This window comes from Bactrocera tryoni, chromosome 4, assembly GCF_016617805.1.
Source record: "Bactrocera tryoni isolate S06 chromosome 4, CSIRO_BtryS06_freeze2, whole genome shotgun sequence".
In the NCBI taxonomy this organism is placed as follows: Eukaryota; Metazoa; Arthropoda; class Insecta; order Diptera; family Tephritidae; genus Bactrocera; species Bactrocera tryoni.
In genome coordinates this window covers 19,680,819-19,697,999 of record NC_052502.1, presented here as the reverse complement: position 1 = coordinate 19,697,999, position 17,181 = coordinate 19,680,819, and positions in this window count along the sequence as shown.

The window sequence follows — 17,181 nt, the reverse complement described above, 5'->3', positions numbered from 1 at the left end:
AGAAGGAACATATTCTACGGCTCCAAAAACTTCCAACTTAAAAAACTTTGGGCAGTTGGGGTTGAGTTGCTGGATAAGGCTTAATTTGGTTACGAACCGGGAGCACAATAGGCATAATGATGACCAAAGTGCGGACGCCTGCGGCCTTGGGCTCACGCGCCTCCTCTTTTCAACCAACCAACAACCAAAGGGCAAAATTGTGGAATCTGTTCGTTCCGACGACAGTCCGGTCTACGTAACCCGAACGGGCCCGCATTTTTATACGACCAAGGACTGTCAACTCGGGCAGAATCCTGCCTTACAACAACAACAACTGTGGATTCTGTATTTTGGAACGTACAAGGAATAATTTCCATCGATCATCTTGCAAACGGAAGAGCTATTTTCAATATTTTTCTGTTAATGGTCCATGCTATTTCTCCAAGGTGATGCACCATGGCACAAAGCAATGAAAACGATATGAAGAGTGCATGAATTATGTCTTGATTTGACTTGAATTGACTTGAACTTCAAGAGAATGTTCGCTGGAAATAGTTTTAGGACCACTGCAAAGATAATCTCCGAGACTATTTTCAATCGGATTTGGAAGATCACTAAAACCGTCGGATTACCCCTTTGCTTGAATATTATTATCGGCCGGTATTTGGAACATGGAAGCCAGCCTCCTTGGTATCTTTTAAAACTTTTCTTCTTCTTCTTTTAAAAGCGTTTTATATTATATCCTGTTTGGAAAGATTCGGTATCTTATTTAGAAACAATAAAATGATACGGAATAATTGGAAATGAAAATACATTGGGAAGACAGTATTAGGTGACATCGATTTATTGTCTTGAAGAGTGGCGAATCGAACAAACTACTAAAAAGAATACAAAAGTCTAGAACAATTGACACGACAATTTTAAAATAAATTAAATCAAATATGAGCAAAATTATTTTTTTTACAAAGAAATTGTAACGAACCTTATAATTGTAAGATAACATAAAGACGAGCGCTAACTTCAAAAGCTAGTCGTAAATGAGACATAAAGGAGTTTCAATATATCGAACTAAACTTTTTAAAAATTCGACCCAGATGTCATATCTACGAAATCGCGATATTAAAACTTGTTTGTAATCATAAAAGAAAACACTCTTTTAATTCGATCAAAATGGGTTCATGAATAGAAGTTTTTAAAAATCCGATTACAGCGCCATCTAATGAGTTCCTACAGATTAAAATAGACCCAAAAAAAAGGATGTGAAAATTCGTTTGAAATATATGTAGTGGTTTATGGGTTTACGTCGAAAATATAAATAAAACAAGAAAACACCTTAGTTTCAGAAATGCAACCAACGGAAAAAGTTTTGCTAGTTCTAGAAACAATTTGTCTGGTATAAACAAATATCAGGTCGAAGTAAGGTTGCTTAATAAGGGAAAAGGTTGTTATGATATTGTGGTTCGATATATGTAGGTGGTTCTGACAAATGAACATGTTCTAGACAAGAAAAGAACGAGAAAAATCTCAGAGTAATATCTTTAAAATTGAGAAATAGTTCACAGGCAGATTGACAGATAGATGGACATGGCTAAATCGTCTTAACTGATATGTATACATAGAAGAACAAAGTTGGTAGAACTGTCTTTAATCACTATGCTAAATATAAACGCGATCTGTCAACCAGTTTGTTTACAGCAGCTGCTTAAGTCGGTACACCACAGTAGTACGCTGCAATTTTTACAATGGATAAAAATATCGAACAAAGAATTTGTCTCAAATTTTGTATTTATAACCAAATTTTGTGTGCAGAATCGTTATTCAGTTTTATCAAAAACACAAGCCTATGAGTGGTACAAAGGCTTCAAAGATGGTCGAAAGAGATCGTTGAAGACATGCCTCGTTATGGACGACCTTCGAACTCTTCAACTGATGATTTGATTAAAAAAAGTGAAGGATGTGGTGCTTGAAAATCGGAAGAGAGCTCGACATCTCACACGAGTCCGTTCGAATAATTTTGGTGGATATTTTGGGTATAAAATGCGTTCTTGCTCAACTCGTCCCGATAAAGCAGCTTATTTTTTTCCAAAAAGAGTGCCGTCAATAGCTATCCTTGGACATACTTCATGGAGAGCATTATAACTACCGATGAGACATGGGTTTATGTGTTTGACATGCAAACAAGTCAACAATAATCGGAATGAAGTGAAAAAAACGTGCCGAAACCAAAAAAAACTATGCCAAACCCGACCAAAAATCAAGACGATGCTCATTGTTTTTTCAATATTCGTGGTTTTCGAATGCCAAAAATCAAGATGATGCTCATTGTTTTTCAATATTCGTGGTTTTCGAATGCCAATTTGCTGTAACAAAGTCAATTATTAAAAAATTTTGAGTATGCTATACTTTTTCAACAGGTATAAACCGATAATAGTAAACCGAATGCAAATTAGTGTACATATGTATATGCACCAAACTTCTTTCAGAATTAATTATTTTTATCACTACCAAAGCGTGGGAACTCACTCAACTTTTAACACACACACACATAATACACACATTTATAGAATTTTCTTATCTCATAAAGCATTACCTTCTTATTATAACCAATTTATATTCGTTACTTTCACGGTAGTCAATATTTCGCGCTCGAAAACCGTTTTCAATTTATATTTATGGATATTTTTCTTCGATTACACATGACAGGTGCATGCCACCTTAGATACACACACACACACACATGAAGATGTCCTCACAGGACATTGCACAATACACTTAGCTTCCCACAAGCTGAAGCCAAGTACGACCGCCGAAAAGTACACGAAATTCCCTTACACACACAAACACACGCGAAGAGCCGAGTGCGCGCAGGTAATAACAGGTCACGCTTCAGAGGCGATCGCGCGTTTGCATAAAGTATTTATATTTTTACTTGCTAAGTACGGTGAACGGGGGTATTTTGGCCGCGTAGAATAGACGAACACAACAAAAAGCCAAAAACAAGAAACAAGAAACACAAAACATTAATGACACAATAAAAGGCAATAAAAAAGTCGCGATTGGTGGTTAAAATTGTCTCGTTCGGACGGTGGTTGTTCACTTTCAGTACATTTTTTCGGGTTCCGAGCCGCACGCTTGTTTTTGTTATTGTTTTGGAACGCGTACATATAATAAATAAGAATTAATTCAGCAGACTACTCATGAAGACGCAAGAAAAACGCGTCCGTTCTCAAAGGTTTTCGGAAGTAAACTGAATTGCTCGCACAGAAGCCCGGCCCTGGCAACCCAATACGTGCGCATGTTGAAGTCGTTGAATGGGCTGAGAAAATAATATGTAATAATAAGTAAGTAAAAGAGGGACATTTGCGACTATCTTTATATGTATGTACATATGTATGTTTCTATAGTCTAACTTAGTTAGTTGTAAATTTAATTTTCCAGCGCATAATAACAAAGTCGCGCGTACATAGAGACAATCCCCTGCACGAATACAGCGTTAAGCATGCATTACGGTATACTCACTGCACGCATGCGCAGAAGCGCAACACAAACTTAAGTCGAGTTGGCCCTGTTCGAGTCGTGTGTAAGCCCAGACCAATACAGACACGAGCTGTGGGAGTCTACTAAGTGTGTGCGCATGCGCATGATACATAAATACCTATGCATGTGCGCATGTGTAGGAGTGAGCGTTTGCTGAGTAGAGTCTTCTTCAGTTTTTGATACTTTCTTGGTTTTTGCTACCGCTAGAGCTGGAGCTTTGCTTGTGCGCGTGTGAAAATTTAGCATCAGCACTTGGTCTTGGAGACATCTTTGTCAGCACCAGCGTAATATCCCCTCCAAGACTAATACAATTAAACACTGCAACTATTGTTCATCGCTCAGTTCTCATGTTTGGGAATTATGCGGCACCATACTTAGTGATAGCGGTCTTACAAAGTGTCTTAAGTGAAGTTTGGGCAGCGTTTTTAAGAAGTGATCTTGCTTAGTAAACATAATAAATGGTTAGCGGTAAATGTAAACTTCGTATGTGAGTACATAGGAAGTAAATGATCCCTCACTTAAGTGTGTGACCGGGTATCATTTGACGAAATCACAACACTGCTCTACCTCAATGGAAAAACGGGTTTCTTTTTGATTTAAATTTTAAGCAGCAAAGATTGTGATAATTATGCAAGTGTAGAGACGATCTTTTTTTTTGCAATCTTGCCTTTGTTGCTGTGTCTGTGGTTGTTTTACGTAGAAAATTAAAATAATAGGAAAACACTGTTTTATGGCTTATTCGCCAGTGATCCACCTTATTTAGTTTTTAAAGAGACAGCTAAACTTGTTTTCCGGATGAAAGAGAACACTCCAGCTTTGAAGGTTTTCAATTCAGGAACCGCCTGTGGAAGCAGAGGAAGAAAAAGACATACACTCCGTTGGAGAGAGCAGGTGGAGAAGGACCTGGCTGTACTTGGTATCTCTAATTGGCGCCATATAGAGAAAAGAAGAAACGACTGGCGCGCTGTTTCAGTCCATAATCGCGTAAACGGGGTCTTCTTCTTTGCTGGAGAAGAAGAAAATAAGCACAAAAATATAAGCTTACAATGACAAATGGCAATATCAGTAAATTAGGGGAAAGGAAAGTGATATGGTTCTCTCCCAGCCCTCTCCCCTGCTATCGTAGAGGTAGCTCGAAAACACTACTTCGTTATCAGACTATTTTTAATGGCTGGCCATAGCAAAACTGCTGAAAACTTCAAAGCCAATGAACTCGCAAGAAACAGCACCCTTGTCCCGATTGCTACGGATTGGAAACGAGCTGGGGTTCCGTTGCTCTCTGCAGTTCTAGCGGTGGATCTTTAGACCTTGCGTAAGCATAGTAGACGCTGATGAACAACTAGCTCTTGTGAGGTTGAAAGATCCTTCTGGCCCAAAAGGCAGGAGATCCACTGAATTACTTGACCTTGTTCATCTTGTCGCAGTGGTAGGAGTTTTTACCGAACATTGCCCAATAGGCGTAAATGTAATAAGGATAAAAACCTTGTCAGCAAACGCTAATTGTCAAAGTAGTATAGAGAAAGGTAAGGTAAAAACATTCAGAAACTTTTTCCTCCACCTTTCGTAAAACTGAGATTGAAACATCTGGGTAATCATAACTTCGACCAACCGAGTGAAATGGCTGAGACTGGTATTAGACACCTGAATAATTTTGTGAACAACATGCTTTGTGGATTTATAAACGTAAGGATCAATACTTAGGCGTATTTAGGCAGCCCCATGGACTGTCATACTCAGTATACCAAGTGAAATCCGTATTGGCCTTTGTCACAAGATCGAACTTTTAACATATTTAACCTAAAAAAGCAACAGCCAGCTGGCAAAAGCATCTATAATTCGTGATATTTTTAGAATAATTTTTCTTGACTATCTTGCAAAAGCGAAAACCGTCATGAACCGCGACCATTATAAAAAGTTTTTGAAACGTCGGAAAGACAAAACCGCTAAAAAATCATCACTGAAGAAGAATAAAATGCGTTTTATCAAGAGTTTATGTCAAAATGTTTTCCTCTTTTCAGACCTCAAGAATGTTCGATGGAAAGGAATTTAACTGCAATGAAATATCGTGCTTAAAATTAATGCCTTTTCTGAGGCTAAAGACAAATTCTTGCATAATTAACGGGTGATACAAGTAGTGGAACATTTTTCAACAGCCTTTTATGGCGTAGCTGAGAGTGTACACGAAGACCGTGGAGAGTCGATTCGGCGCCGTTCGCAGTAACTCGGAATGACATATGGAACGACATGGCGTCGTGATCTTAAATTGCAAGGGTACAAAATACAGCTTGTGTAAGAACTGCAGCCACGTCGAACGGTCCCACTCTTGAACTCTTGAAAAGTTCCAAGAAGATCCGAAGTTTCCGAGTCAAATTTTGTTCAGCGATGAGGCCCATTTCTGGCTCAATGGGAATGTAAACAAGCAAAATTGCCGCATTTGGAACGAAGACCTGAAGGGATTCAAGAGCTGTTATTTCTTCCAGAATAGATTGGTTTGGTGTGCTTTGTGGGTCGATGGAATAATCGGTCCATATTTGATTCTTGAAATTGAAGCTCGTGATCTCGGCGACATCACACCGTCAGACTTTTTCCTGTGGAGATATGTAAGGTCTAAAGACTATAAGGACAATCCCGCTTCGATTTAGGCCTTGGAGCAAAAACACCCGTCTCATTCGCCGGTTGAACACCTGTCGAAATACTCGAACAAGTCATCTAAAATCGGACTCAACGGATGGACAATCTGGGACGTAACCGCGGCCAACATTTGAAAGAGATAATCTTCAAAATTTATTTTTCATTTTCGAATGATAATACACATTCTTCATTAAATTTGAAGTTTTTGTTATTTTTCTTAAAAAAAGTCAAGAACCTCGAAAATTATCACCATTTATATCAAAAATTTTAAAGGGTGTATACGAATATAAAATAGAAGTATAAATCTTAAAACCATATTTTCAACGATACACAGTCTTAAGCGTATCTGATAAATCGATCTCACATCTAACATTATTCAAGTGGAAGCGAACACTTAGAAAGGATTGGTATATTCGAATAAGTACTGGCGATATTGCTATCAATGGTACCCATAATTCGTTATAGACGGTCTAGTATCTAACTATCTAACAATTTCGAGTTTAGTCAAGAAATTTATTTTCTTATTATTTCGCTACTTTTTCCTTAAAACACAGATATTTTTCACATAAGTTGGAATAGTTTTAACAGAACACAAAAGTAAAGATAACTAACACACATGTATGCCTTTATTATTATATTTTGTAATTAACGCTTCATTGTCACCAATTAAATACCTGCAAAGTGTGCCTACAATGATCCACCAGACATGGTTTTCTACAGCTAAACCCTTGTTCTGAGAATTCCATAGCTTGTAAAGTGCTAATATGCTGATGGGAGCGATAAATGAGTTGGCAGTGTCAAGAAAGAATACGCGCACAACAACAATACATACAGATGGACATTTCTGCACCATAAGTGAAAACACAAACAATATAGATAAGTACTTGTAAGTATGAGCGCTCTACAAACGCTTTTGTCGCGGTGAGCTTCCCGCATTTGCAATTTGGAAATGAAAACAAAAGCGTTTCGCTTGCTTCACGCTCGAGCTTCTTGTGACACATTGTGTCATACTGCCCATAGCCGGCTCGCATTCATGCATACAATTGGACCGACCGCTGCGGGTATCGCATTCACCGCAGAGCACAATGTTTTGTGATTGTCCCAAGCATAAGAAACGCCTATGCTAAGGTAGATAGCAATGGCGCATGCGCAACAATGCCACGAAAAAAGCATAAACTACTTTCGGGGCGAGACAAATAACTACAATGCACCCATACATACATACATAAGTACATATGTATGTACATTTGTAGGTAAGCTGAAATGTGATTCTAATTACGGGTATAGCTCTGCTAAACTATACAACAAATAAATATGTGTATATACATTGTACATACATACATACATATATGGTTTATGCATGTTGGTGTGGTTGTGTTTCTCGGGGACACATTAACATTTCCGACAACTGCGATTACATATCAAATGATGTTGTGTTTTTTGTTTTGCTGCTGGTTTTGTCTAAAATTTGGTTTGTTTGCTTTTATTGCCATTGTTTTTGTTACTGTGCAGACTTTTTATAACGCATTGTTTGGCCAACAACAATCACTTAAATATTTGTAGACAAATCTGAATACATGTACATATATATAAATGTGCATGTTTCATATTTTAATTCAGAAATGAAGTGAGCGCTTTGCATGAAGGTCCTCATTCCTATTGTAATTCATCTGCAATCCTTTTTCGCCACTCAGCGCACAATCAGATGACTGGGCTGTCACTTAGCTACTTCACTAAGCTTTCACACCTAACTAATGCTAATTGTAATAAATATTGTGTAGCTGTAAGGCCATGTTTCTCCTAAAATACCAAAGTGTGTCTCTCATTGTTGTAATGTTAGCTATTCTACTATTTGCAGTTCATGCTAAAGGTCATTCTTATCACAATTATTCGTATATTTATTTATTCTGGTTTCTTTAATCAATTGGTTTAATGTGGTTAGATGATCAACCTTGCTTTGTAACCTAGTACTGGGGTTGTCAGTATTTTCTCTAGACAGGCAGAACTGTAGGAGTTTCTTCCTAACTGATGATACGGCTATACAGCCTTTTTTCGGGAGTCAGAGCTTAATACGTAGTGAACAGAGGGTATTGCCGAAAGGTGAGGTTGACGATTGTGAGAAACATAAGCTATGTTTCACTTCACCTCACTTTTATAGAGCGACACACCTATAATAGCAATCTTCACATATTTCGACACCATTTTTTGTAGCTTATGTTGTGATTAATAATGGATCTCAACCTCGGCGATTTCTTTTAGGAACATTTTACGCAAATCTGAGGAGAAAAAAAAGTCGTTGAGTGTAAAACCGGGAAATATAATGGTTGAAACAGCAATTCGAATACCTATACATGCAATTTTGTTATTTTTTCCATTGATTTCTAAAGGGGCGAATCTGTAGATTTAACTTCAACTTTGTTTCATACAAACTGCCTTTAGATCAATTGTCCGAAAAATATTTAAACGTGTCTCAATTGAAAAATAGCTTTAACTGCAAAACACGCAGGTTTAATTCTAATTTTCCACTCTTATTGAAACGATGTCCTGTTATATAATTTTCAAAGAGCTGAGCTACAATTTCTATGCCCTATCATCTTTACCGACGGCCACTGTAATCACGTCAGATATTATGTCAAGTCCCAGTGGAGCGTCAATTACTTTGTCTGTTCAAAACAGCAAGTAAACTCAGTCTTGTTCGCTAGAAAAAAGGTCAGTTTTGTCAGTTTGATTTACGTGGGCACCTAAAAACGTCCGATCGGCTAATACTTTTTCTTTCTTTCTAAGAGAACTCATAGTTAATTACACCAAGTTAGTGGTCAGAAATGACATGCATTGATTTTTATTTACAAAAGCTTGGCTTTGCCAAAACAGTAGGACCTTAAGCGTACCGTCATTAAACTGATTGAACCTTATTAGTGTGGCTTTCGGCCTCGAAAAATCACGAACTGACCAGATATTCACCAAAATATTGGAAAAGACCCGTGAACAAAGGATCAACACATCAGCTCTTCGTCGATTTCAAAGCTGCTTTTGACTGCACGAAAAGGGGCTGCCTTTATGCCGCGATGTCTGAATTTTGGTATCCCCACAAAACTAATACGGCTGAGTAAACTGATGTTGAATAATACAGGATCGATATTCGTCAGAATAGGGAAGGACCTCTCCGAGCCGTTCGATACTAAATGAGGTTTCCGACAAGGCGACTCCCTATCGTGCGACTTTTTCAATCTACTCCTGGAAAAAATAATTCGAGCGGCAGAGCTGAATATTGATATCATTGGCCTCAACAACCGCGCCGTTAGTTCTGCTTTCTCCAAAATGTATAAGAACCAAACAGATCTGGTAGTGAAGGAGGGCAAGACGAAATATCTTATTCGCGCTTAGCTCTTACGTCATTGTTGACAGTCATAACTTCGAAAACATAGATAATTTTGTCTAGCTTGGAACCAGCATTAACACAAAAAAACCGTTAGCCACAAAATCCAACGCAGAATAACTCTTGCCAACAGGTGCTACTTCGGTCTGAGTAGGCAACTGAGAAGTAGAGTCCTCTCTCGACGAACAGAGACAAAACTCAACAAGTTACACATCATACCCGTCCTGCCGTCCGGCATGGACAATGACAACATCTGATGAGTCGGCTTTATGTGATCCTTTGCGCATTGGCAACGGTATTCGCTGTTCGCAGTCGATGGAACAATGAGCTGTACGAGATATACGACGACATTGAATAGTTCAGCGAATTAAGAGACAGCGGCTAAGCTGTCTCGGTCATATCATCCGAATGGATGAAAACACTCCAGTGCAAAAAATATTCGACGCAGTACCCGCCGGGAGAAGCAAAAAAAGAGAAAGACCTCCACTCCGTTGGAAAGATCAGGTGCAGAAGAACCTGACTACACTTGGAATCATCTATTCGCACCAAACAGCCACTCAGCACAAACCAGTTGATGCCAAATATGAATTTCGGCTAGCCTTTTAAATTGAAATTGAACATTTTTCAAACCAAACCTTTTACAGTCTCATCACATCAAATATTTTTTATGAACGAATAACTGAAATTTAAAACACCGATCAATCTTTTTACACTTTGTGCACCAGAAGTGGCCAATTCACATTACAATATTATAATCAAGCAACAACAACTCTTGACAAGTGCTCATCTTTAAGTACATATTAGATTACACTACCCGACAACATTAGTGTCAGCATCTTTGATTACTTTTCCCCCACATTTTGACACCAGCAAAAGGTTCGTACCAATACATACCGATGGAAGTGTGCAAGTGTGTATGAGTGTGTTTGTATGTCGTGGTTTTTAATTCAGCCCCTCGGTATGTTTGTAATTGTGTGGGCCATTAAATGATGGGAAATTTTCACGTAACGTGGGAAAGCAGCGCCCGCGTCGCTTTTAGCACACAATGGGCCCATTAAAACATGCCATGCCGCGTACCGCGCGTCGCACGCCGCACGTCCATCAAAGGGTCAGCAAACAGCAGCGCAACACTCAGCTGAACTCAGCTCAAGACAAGACACGCCAAAATCGGTTCAACGATATTCATATCCATGCACAAAATTCATATTTAATATGTAGAGTATGAAGAAAAAACGGCTGAGTGCTGCTGCAGAGCCGCATAAAGGAAATTGAACCCGAACGCTTGCTGGCGCGCCGAGCTGGAGCAGCCGCGCCTTCTGTTTTAACGCTTCTTTAGCTTTGTCTGCTCCGAAACCTTTGTGCTACTAACTTTATATGTATGCAGACTTGTATGTGCTACTGTATATGTGTGCGTGCATATGTAAGCGTATGCTTGTGGCTTGTAATCTGTGGTTAGGCGCTCTGGCGGGTGTTGCGTGGCATGGCAATGTAATTTGCTCGATCTGAATCGCAATTCATCAGAAATTCATCGGGGAGCAGCGTAGAAGATTTAATTGCATGTTGAATGAGTTTTAAATTTGCACTAAAAAGGCGTTTATGTGTTATTTTTTTAATAACGAAAAATATAAATTTAATTTACAATTATAATCTGTGTGCGTGGAAGAGACAAGGTTAATGTTTATGATAGCGTAAGGCCGTTCATGTACGAGTACGTATGTTGTCAGTCGAAGATGTTGGTGAGTTTTTGAATTTACCGTGTGATAACTGGATGCGCTTGATGGGGCGAAAAAAATTGAAAAAGGAACTATTTGGATTTTTCTTTCCTAAAACAATACAACATCCACATGAAATTCTTGATTATATTGGCAATACTTTAGACTAGAGCAGATATATTCAAGAATGATTTATTTTATTCCTTAGAGAAAAAACGGTGAATGTAAGTAAATGGTATTAAGTGGTTAATTAATGGAATGTTCTAGCCTTAAAAATTGAGTTTTATATTTTTAAAATTTGGCTAACCAAGAATATGTCTACAAGAGAATTTTTCAAAATTCGAAATTTGTTCGTAGATATAAAATTTTTACTCGGCAACCAAACGGTTTCAGCCGAAATTGAAACGAAAAAAGCATTTTTCTCGAAACTCCCTTTTTTAAAACTTTTTTAAAACGATATTAACTGAAATTTTAGAGTTTCTTCTTTATTGACTTGTCTATGTCTGAAACTATCCATATCCCCAAACTTTAAAAATTCGAAACAATCAAAAAAATTGTACAAAAATTGTTTTTTTTTTCAGGCAGTCGCCATTGCATGAAATCTTTCTTACAACATTCCCGTAGAATCAGACATAGCGACATTATTCTACATTAATATTTTTTTTTGTTTTATATTGCTAGAGGATTGGAATCGTGGTTATGGTCACATGCCAATTTTAAAGACAAAAATACAGAAACTTCAAATTTTATGGGGAACGTTTATTACAATTTGAAAGAACATTCTTTGCCATTTTTTTGAAGATTAACTCTTTCAAATGTTGGTCGCGGCTACATCTCGGATGGTGTTGAGTTCAATTTTTGATGACTTGTTCGATCAGTTCGAGTGGTAACTGGCGAACGACACCTGTGATGTTTTGTTTCAAGGCCTGAATCGAAGCGGGATTATCCGCATAGACTTTAGACTTTACATATTCCAGAATAAAAAGTATTACAGTGTGACATCACCAGATTTTGGTGACCAATTGACCAGCCCAAAACGTGTAATTATCTGCTCACCGTTATTTTAAAAGATCCATTGACTGCTGCGATGTGTGGCAAGTGACGCCATCTTGTTGAAACCAAATGACCCGAGATCACGAGTTTCAATTTCAGGCATCAAATTGTCGGTTATCATGGCGTGATAACGATCGCCATTGACGGTTACGTTCTCATGAGCATCATTTTTGAAGAAATATGGGGCGATGACTCCACCGGCCTACAAACTACACCAAACCGTTGTATTTTCTGGATAAAACGGCTGCTCTTGAATCTCTTCGGCTTGCTATTCATTCCAAATGCGACAATTTTACTTATTTACATACACATTGGACCTCATCGCTGAACAAAATTTGGCTCGAAAACGTCAGATCTTCTTGGAACTTTTTAAAAGCCCATAGAACGAAGCGATGTCACTTGGGAAGGCCGAATGGCTCCAGTTCTTGCATAAGCTGTATTTTGTACGATTTGAATTTAAAATATCGACGTAAAATGCGCCCAGTCTTTCCATAGGACAGTCTAAGCGGTTGTGAACGGTGCCGAATCCGACTCTTCGTAGCCTATTCTGTTGAATATTATCCAATAATGAACGCTGGGTCTCAAAATGGGTGAGGTTTAGCGCATAGTACGCACAGTGGGCCGATTATGTTGACCATAAGTTGAGCGAAGGGCGCGAAAGACATTATTTACAGAACGTGAATTTTGGTAATAAAGTTGATCGTTTTCTAAACGTTGTTTAGGCGTAAGTCTTTCCTCAATAAAATACCAAACAATACTGAAAAAATAACATGACAGCTTAACACAACTCTCTCGTGATCCATACCACCGTAATGGAATTTTATGTCAAGATATCCGGTAGGTGCATTGCTGCGATGGTTACTTTCAAACTTGGGAAACTGAACACATTAAAGGGATATTTCGAAGTCCTCTCTCAATTTGACCGCATCCCTGATAACTTCAAACTTTGCGTCGCGGAATTTACTCCTAGTGGCATCTTCTCCATCACATACCTCCGTGTGATATGTACGAAGGCGCTGGATAAGAGATATAAGAGATTGATAAGAGATTCTACATGAATTCTAGCGTTGGATCGATGGGCCTCACGCGAGCTCAGCAAGCGTTGGTCAGCGCTTGTGTCCTTCAGTTCTTTGAAACTGCATTTTGAACTACATTTGTGGGAAAATCTCCGCATATCTAACCCAAAGTCCATTAATATTTCGCTCGGCCCCCCCTAAAAACCCCTATCGTCAATGCTTCTGACTCTAACGGTAGTGTAATCAGTAATACGAAAAGTTTGTAAAGTGCCAATTCTCTTCAATTATCGGATAAATCGATTGTACATATACTTATTTTCAGTGTTCATGCTTGGTCCTTTATAGGTGGTCGACAGCTTCAAAGTGTGCAGTGATATGAGGTTGTTTTATTTATTGACAGACCCATTCACCCTACTCTTATACAATTTAAAAGACCAAACTCTACAAGTCCCGCATCACTCCCATCCTGCTATATGGTGTGGTAAGACGGATAATGACATCATCTAATGAGTCGGCCCTAGGGGTGTTCCAAAGAAAGGTTTTGCGGAAGATTTATGTTTATTCCGCATTGACAACGGCGAATAACCCAGTCGATGGAACGATAAGCTGTACGAGATATCCGTCGACATTGACATAGTTCAGCGGTCATGTTGTCCGAATGGAAGAGAACACTCCAGCTTTGAAGGTTTTCAGTACTCGCTGGTGGAAACAGAGGAAGAGGAAGACCTCCGCTCCATTGCAGAGATCAGTTGGATAGGGACCTAGCTGCACTTGGTATCTCGAATTGGCACCAAATAGCGAACAGAAGAAACGACTGGCGCGCAGTTGTTAACACGCGGTGTCTACGCCAGTGAAGAAGAAGAAGGGCTAGTGAGAAAACATCAATATCACAGCAGCAGAAAGCTATTTCTTTTCGCCATTCGAAAAGTAGTCGATTCAGATCTAGTACTTCACGATGCCGAACACAGCAAATAAAAATAACGGTATATCGTGTAAGAAAAATATGTAAACAGTGGCAACCCTATAAAACAAAACGTAGAATTGTTCGCTCTCGCGCACCGCCAATGCTAACTGCTTTCTTCAGCAGTGTTAGTGAGCCGCATCCATACCAGTACAAAGCTTGTATAAGCGGCGACGATCTCCGTACATTAATTGTGAGTGAGAGCATTTCTCTGACTTACATAAAAGCTGTTTTCGCAAACAAAGAGAGCAAGAAGAATTAAAACTGCACTGCGAGCGTTTTTTACCAGAGTAATGCGTGACAATAATTTTTCCGAAATCATTGCATCTTATACGCAGCAAAGTTTGTTCTGCGGCGTGGCCTTTCGCTTTTCACTAAATCACTTAGCTTTTAGCGGGCCCACCTACTTTCCCGTCCAGCGGCCTTCAATGCGCTTTTGCGCGCCGCTAACCAGGTCGCGTTCGTTTAGCTATCGCGCCAACAGCTCATACATACATATGTATGTATGCGTGTAAAAACAAATGTTCGTTTGTTTGTATATATGTACACACACACATATGTGTGTCAGTAATTGCGAATATCTACGAATGACAAACTGCATAATGTGCCAGACCGAGAAACGAGAACGGCGCTTCGCGGCAAAATAGAAAAATGAAAATGAAATTTCTCACTCAAACTCACGTGTGGCAATGCGTGACTCGTGCGCTGCGATGCGGCGGCACAGCCGTGGGAGGCGCCATTGTATGGCATTATCGGACTCGTAACTTGCGCGCTGGCAATTTGAGTTGTTGTGGATGCACGTAGTCAATCAGCAAGCTTGTGTAACAAATGTATAAGTAAACACAAGTTAGAATTCTCACTTTAGCGTACAAATTACATCGAAGATATCGTTTAACCGGTTGCTTGGCGTCAAAATATTGTTGTGGAGATAAGCTCTAGAGCACGGTGCTGTGCTATGGTGGTGGGAGTCATGTATACAACTTGTAGTTATGAGTGTACGAGGCTTACTCTTGAGATTTGGGGGTTAGAGCATACAAAACGTTATATTGTATATACCTAGTACCTTTCTTAAGAAAGGTTTCTAGCATTATTAAGCTCGCTCAACTGCCGATAAACGATGAACTTGATTTAAATTTCCAATAAAAAATACCATAAAATATACTTTTACATAATATACATATACATATTCATATATATTCTTCATCACACACCTTACAATAAGTTGAGCCTTAAAAACCTCACAAAATTTCTTTGGAAAGTTCTCTATCGCGATTTCATAGAACCTGTAACAGCACCCTCCATCAAAGATGTGCCTATTTTTCAGGTTTTATTTCATGTTATTAAATCTATAGTTATAATAATGTTAGGTAAAATCAACTCAAGGCTGATAACAAATTATGTAACAAAGAGAGTATTGCCTTCTTATCACCACTCTAAAATCTATTTATTTACTTAAAATAAAACTACTTTATTGCAGTGCCTATAGAGTTAATTGTCAATATGTCGTGTAGATTCTCATAATATTGACACAAGCCCGGAAAGGGACTAAAATAAAAGTATTGTAAAAATGTCCCAAAAAACTTATTTAGTACAAAATAATCTCAAAACCCTTTATCAAGGTAATACAGGGTTTGTCCGGAAAGTAGTAGGACTGCTTTTATACCGCCGCGACTGTACTTCGGAGCGTGCACGCAACGACTGGATTCGGTAGAGGTCGCTCCTAGCTAACGAATGAGTGGTTGTCTCTGAGCACCTGTGAGTGTTGCAAGCCGAGGTACACGATTAAATGCTGTGTGAAACTCAGTAAATCTTCGACAAAGACGTTTGATATGATTAAGCAGGCTTACCCAGATGTTGCTTTACCAAGAAGTGTTGTGTTTCAATGGTACCAGGCCTTTTTGGAGAGCCGGGAAGAGGTCGCTGATTGAAACCGAAAGAATGAGCAAATCCAAAGTGAAAATGGTGCTTATTGTCTTTTTTAACATCAAAGGTGTCGTCCACCATGCATTTGTTGCTCCTGGACAAACCGTGAACGCCAAGTTTTATGTGGAAGTTCTCAAGAGACTCAAACGAGGGGTCAATCGGGTCTGACAAGACATCGCAGCCGATTGGAAGTTGCACCAAGTTTGACAACGCCCCGGCTCACACCGCTTTTCTTGTGAACAGTTACCTAACCAAGGGAGGCAATCCAACGCTTCCGCAGCCGCCCTACAGCCCAGAAGTGGCCCCCCGGACTTTTTTTGTTTCCTTGCCTGAAAAAGCCGATGAAACATTTTAAGACGACAGAGGGTATCCAAGCAGCATGCACCTCGGCCCTCAAGGCTATTCCGGAGAATGCCTTCCGTGACGCCTTCAATGCTTGGAAATCGTGCTGGCAGCGCTACATCGACGCAGAAGGAGCCTATTTTGAAAGTTTTTAAAAAATTGTAACGATTGATTCAATAATCGACTCAGTCCTGTTACTTTCCGGACAAATCCTGTATTGTTTAGATTGAGAGATATACTAAGCGTTAAGGAAAAATGTATGTCTCAACGAACTAAGAACTATTAGCGAGCAGAGCATTGACGAACAAGTTATCAGAAACATCCAGAAAAATGTTCGAGAAAAACTATCTGCGCGAGTGAATGGGGTAGAATAGAGGGTAGGTTAGAGGTTAGACAAAGTGTGGGACTACAAAGAAAGGATCAAAGTAGGATAAGCTAGCGTAATTTTTGAAGATAGTATGTAGATCATCTTAAGTTGTAAAAAATAATAGCTAACGCCAGAATTTTCACATTGTATCCGGTTAAGAGTTGCTAGGCTAGTTAGAAAAGTGTGAAATTTGATTCGAGACACACTCACCCCTTCCACCACTTAGAAAAGTAATTTAAAACGTGATCTCTGAGCAAGAGCAATAGACAGACCCCACACGCTAA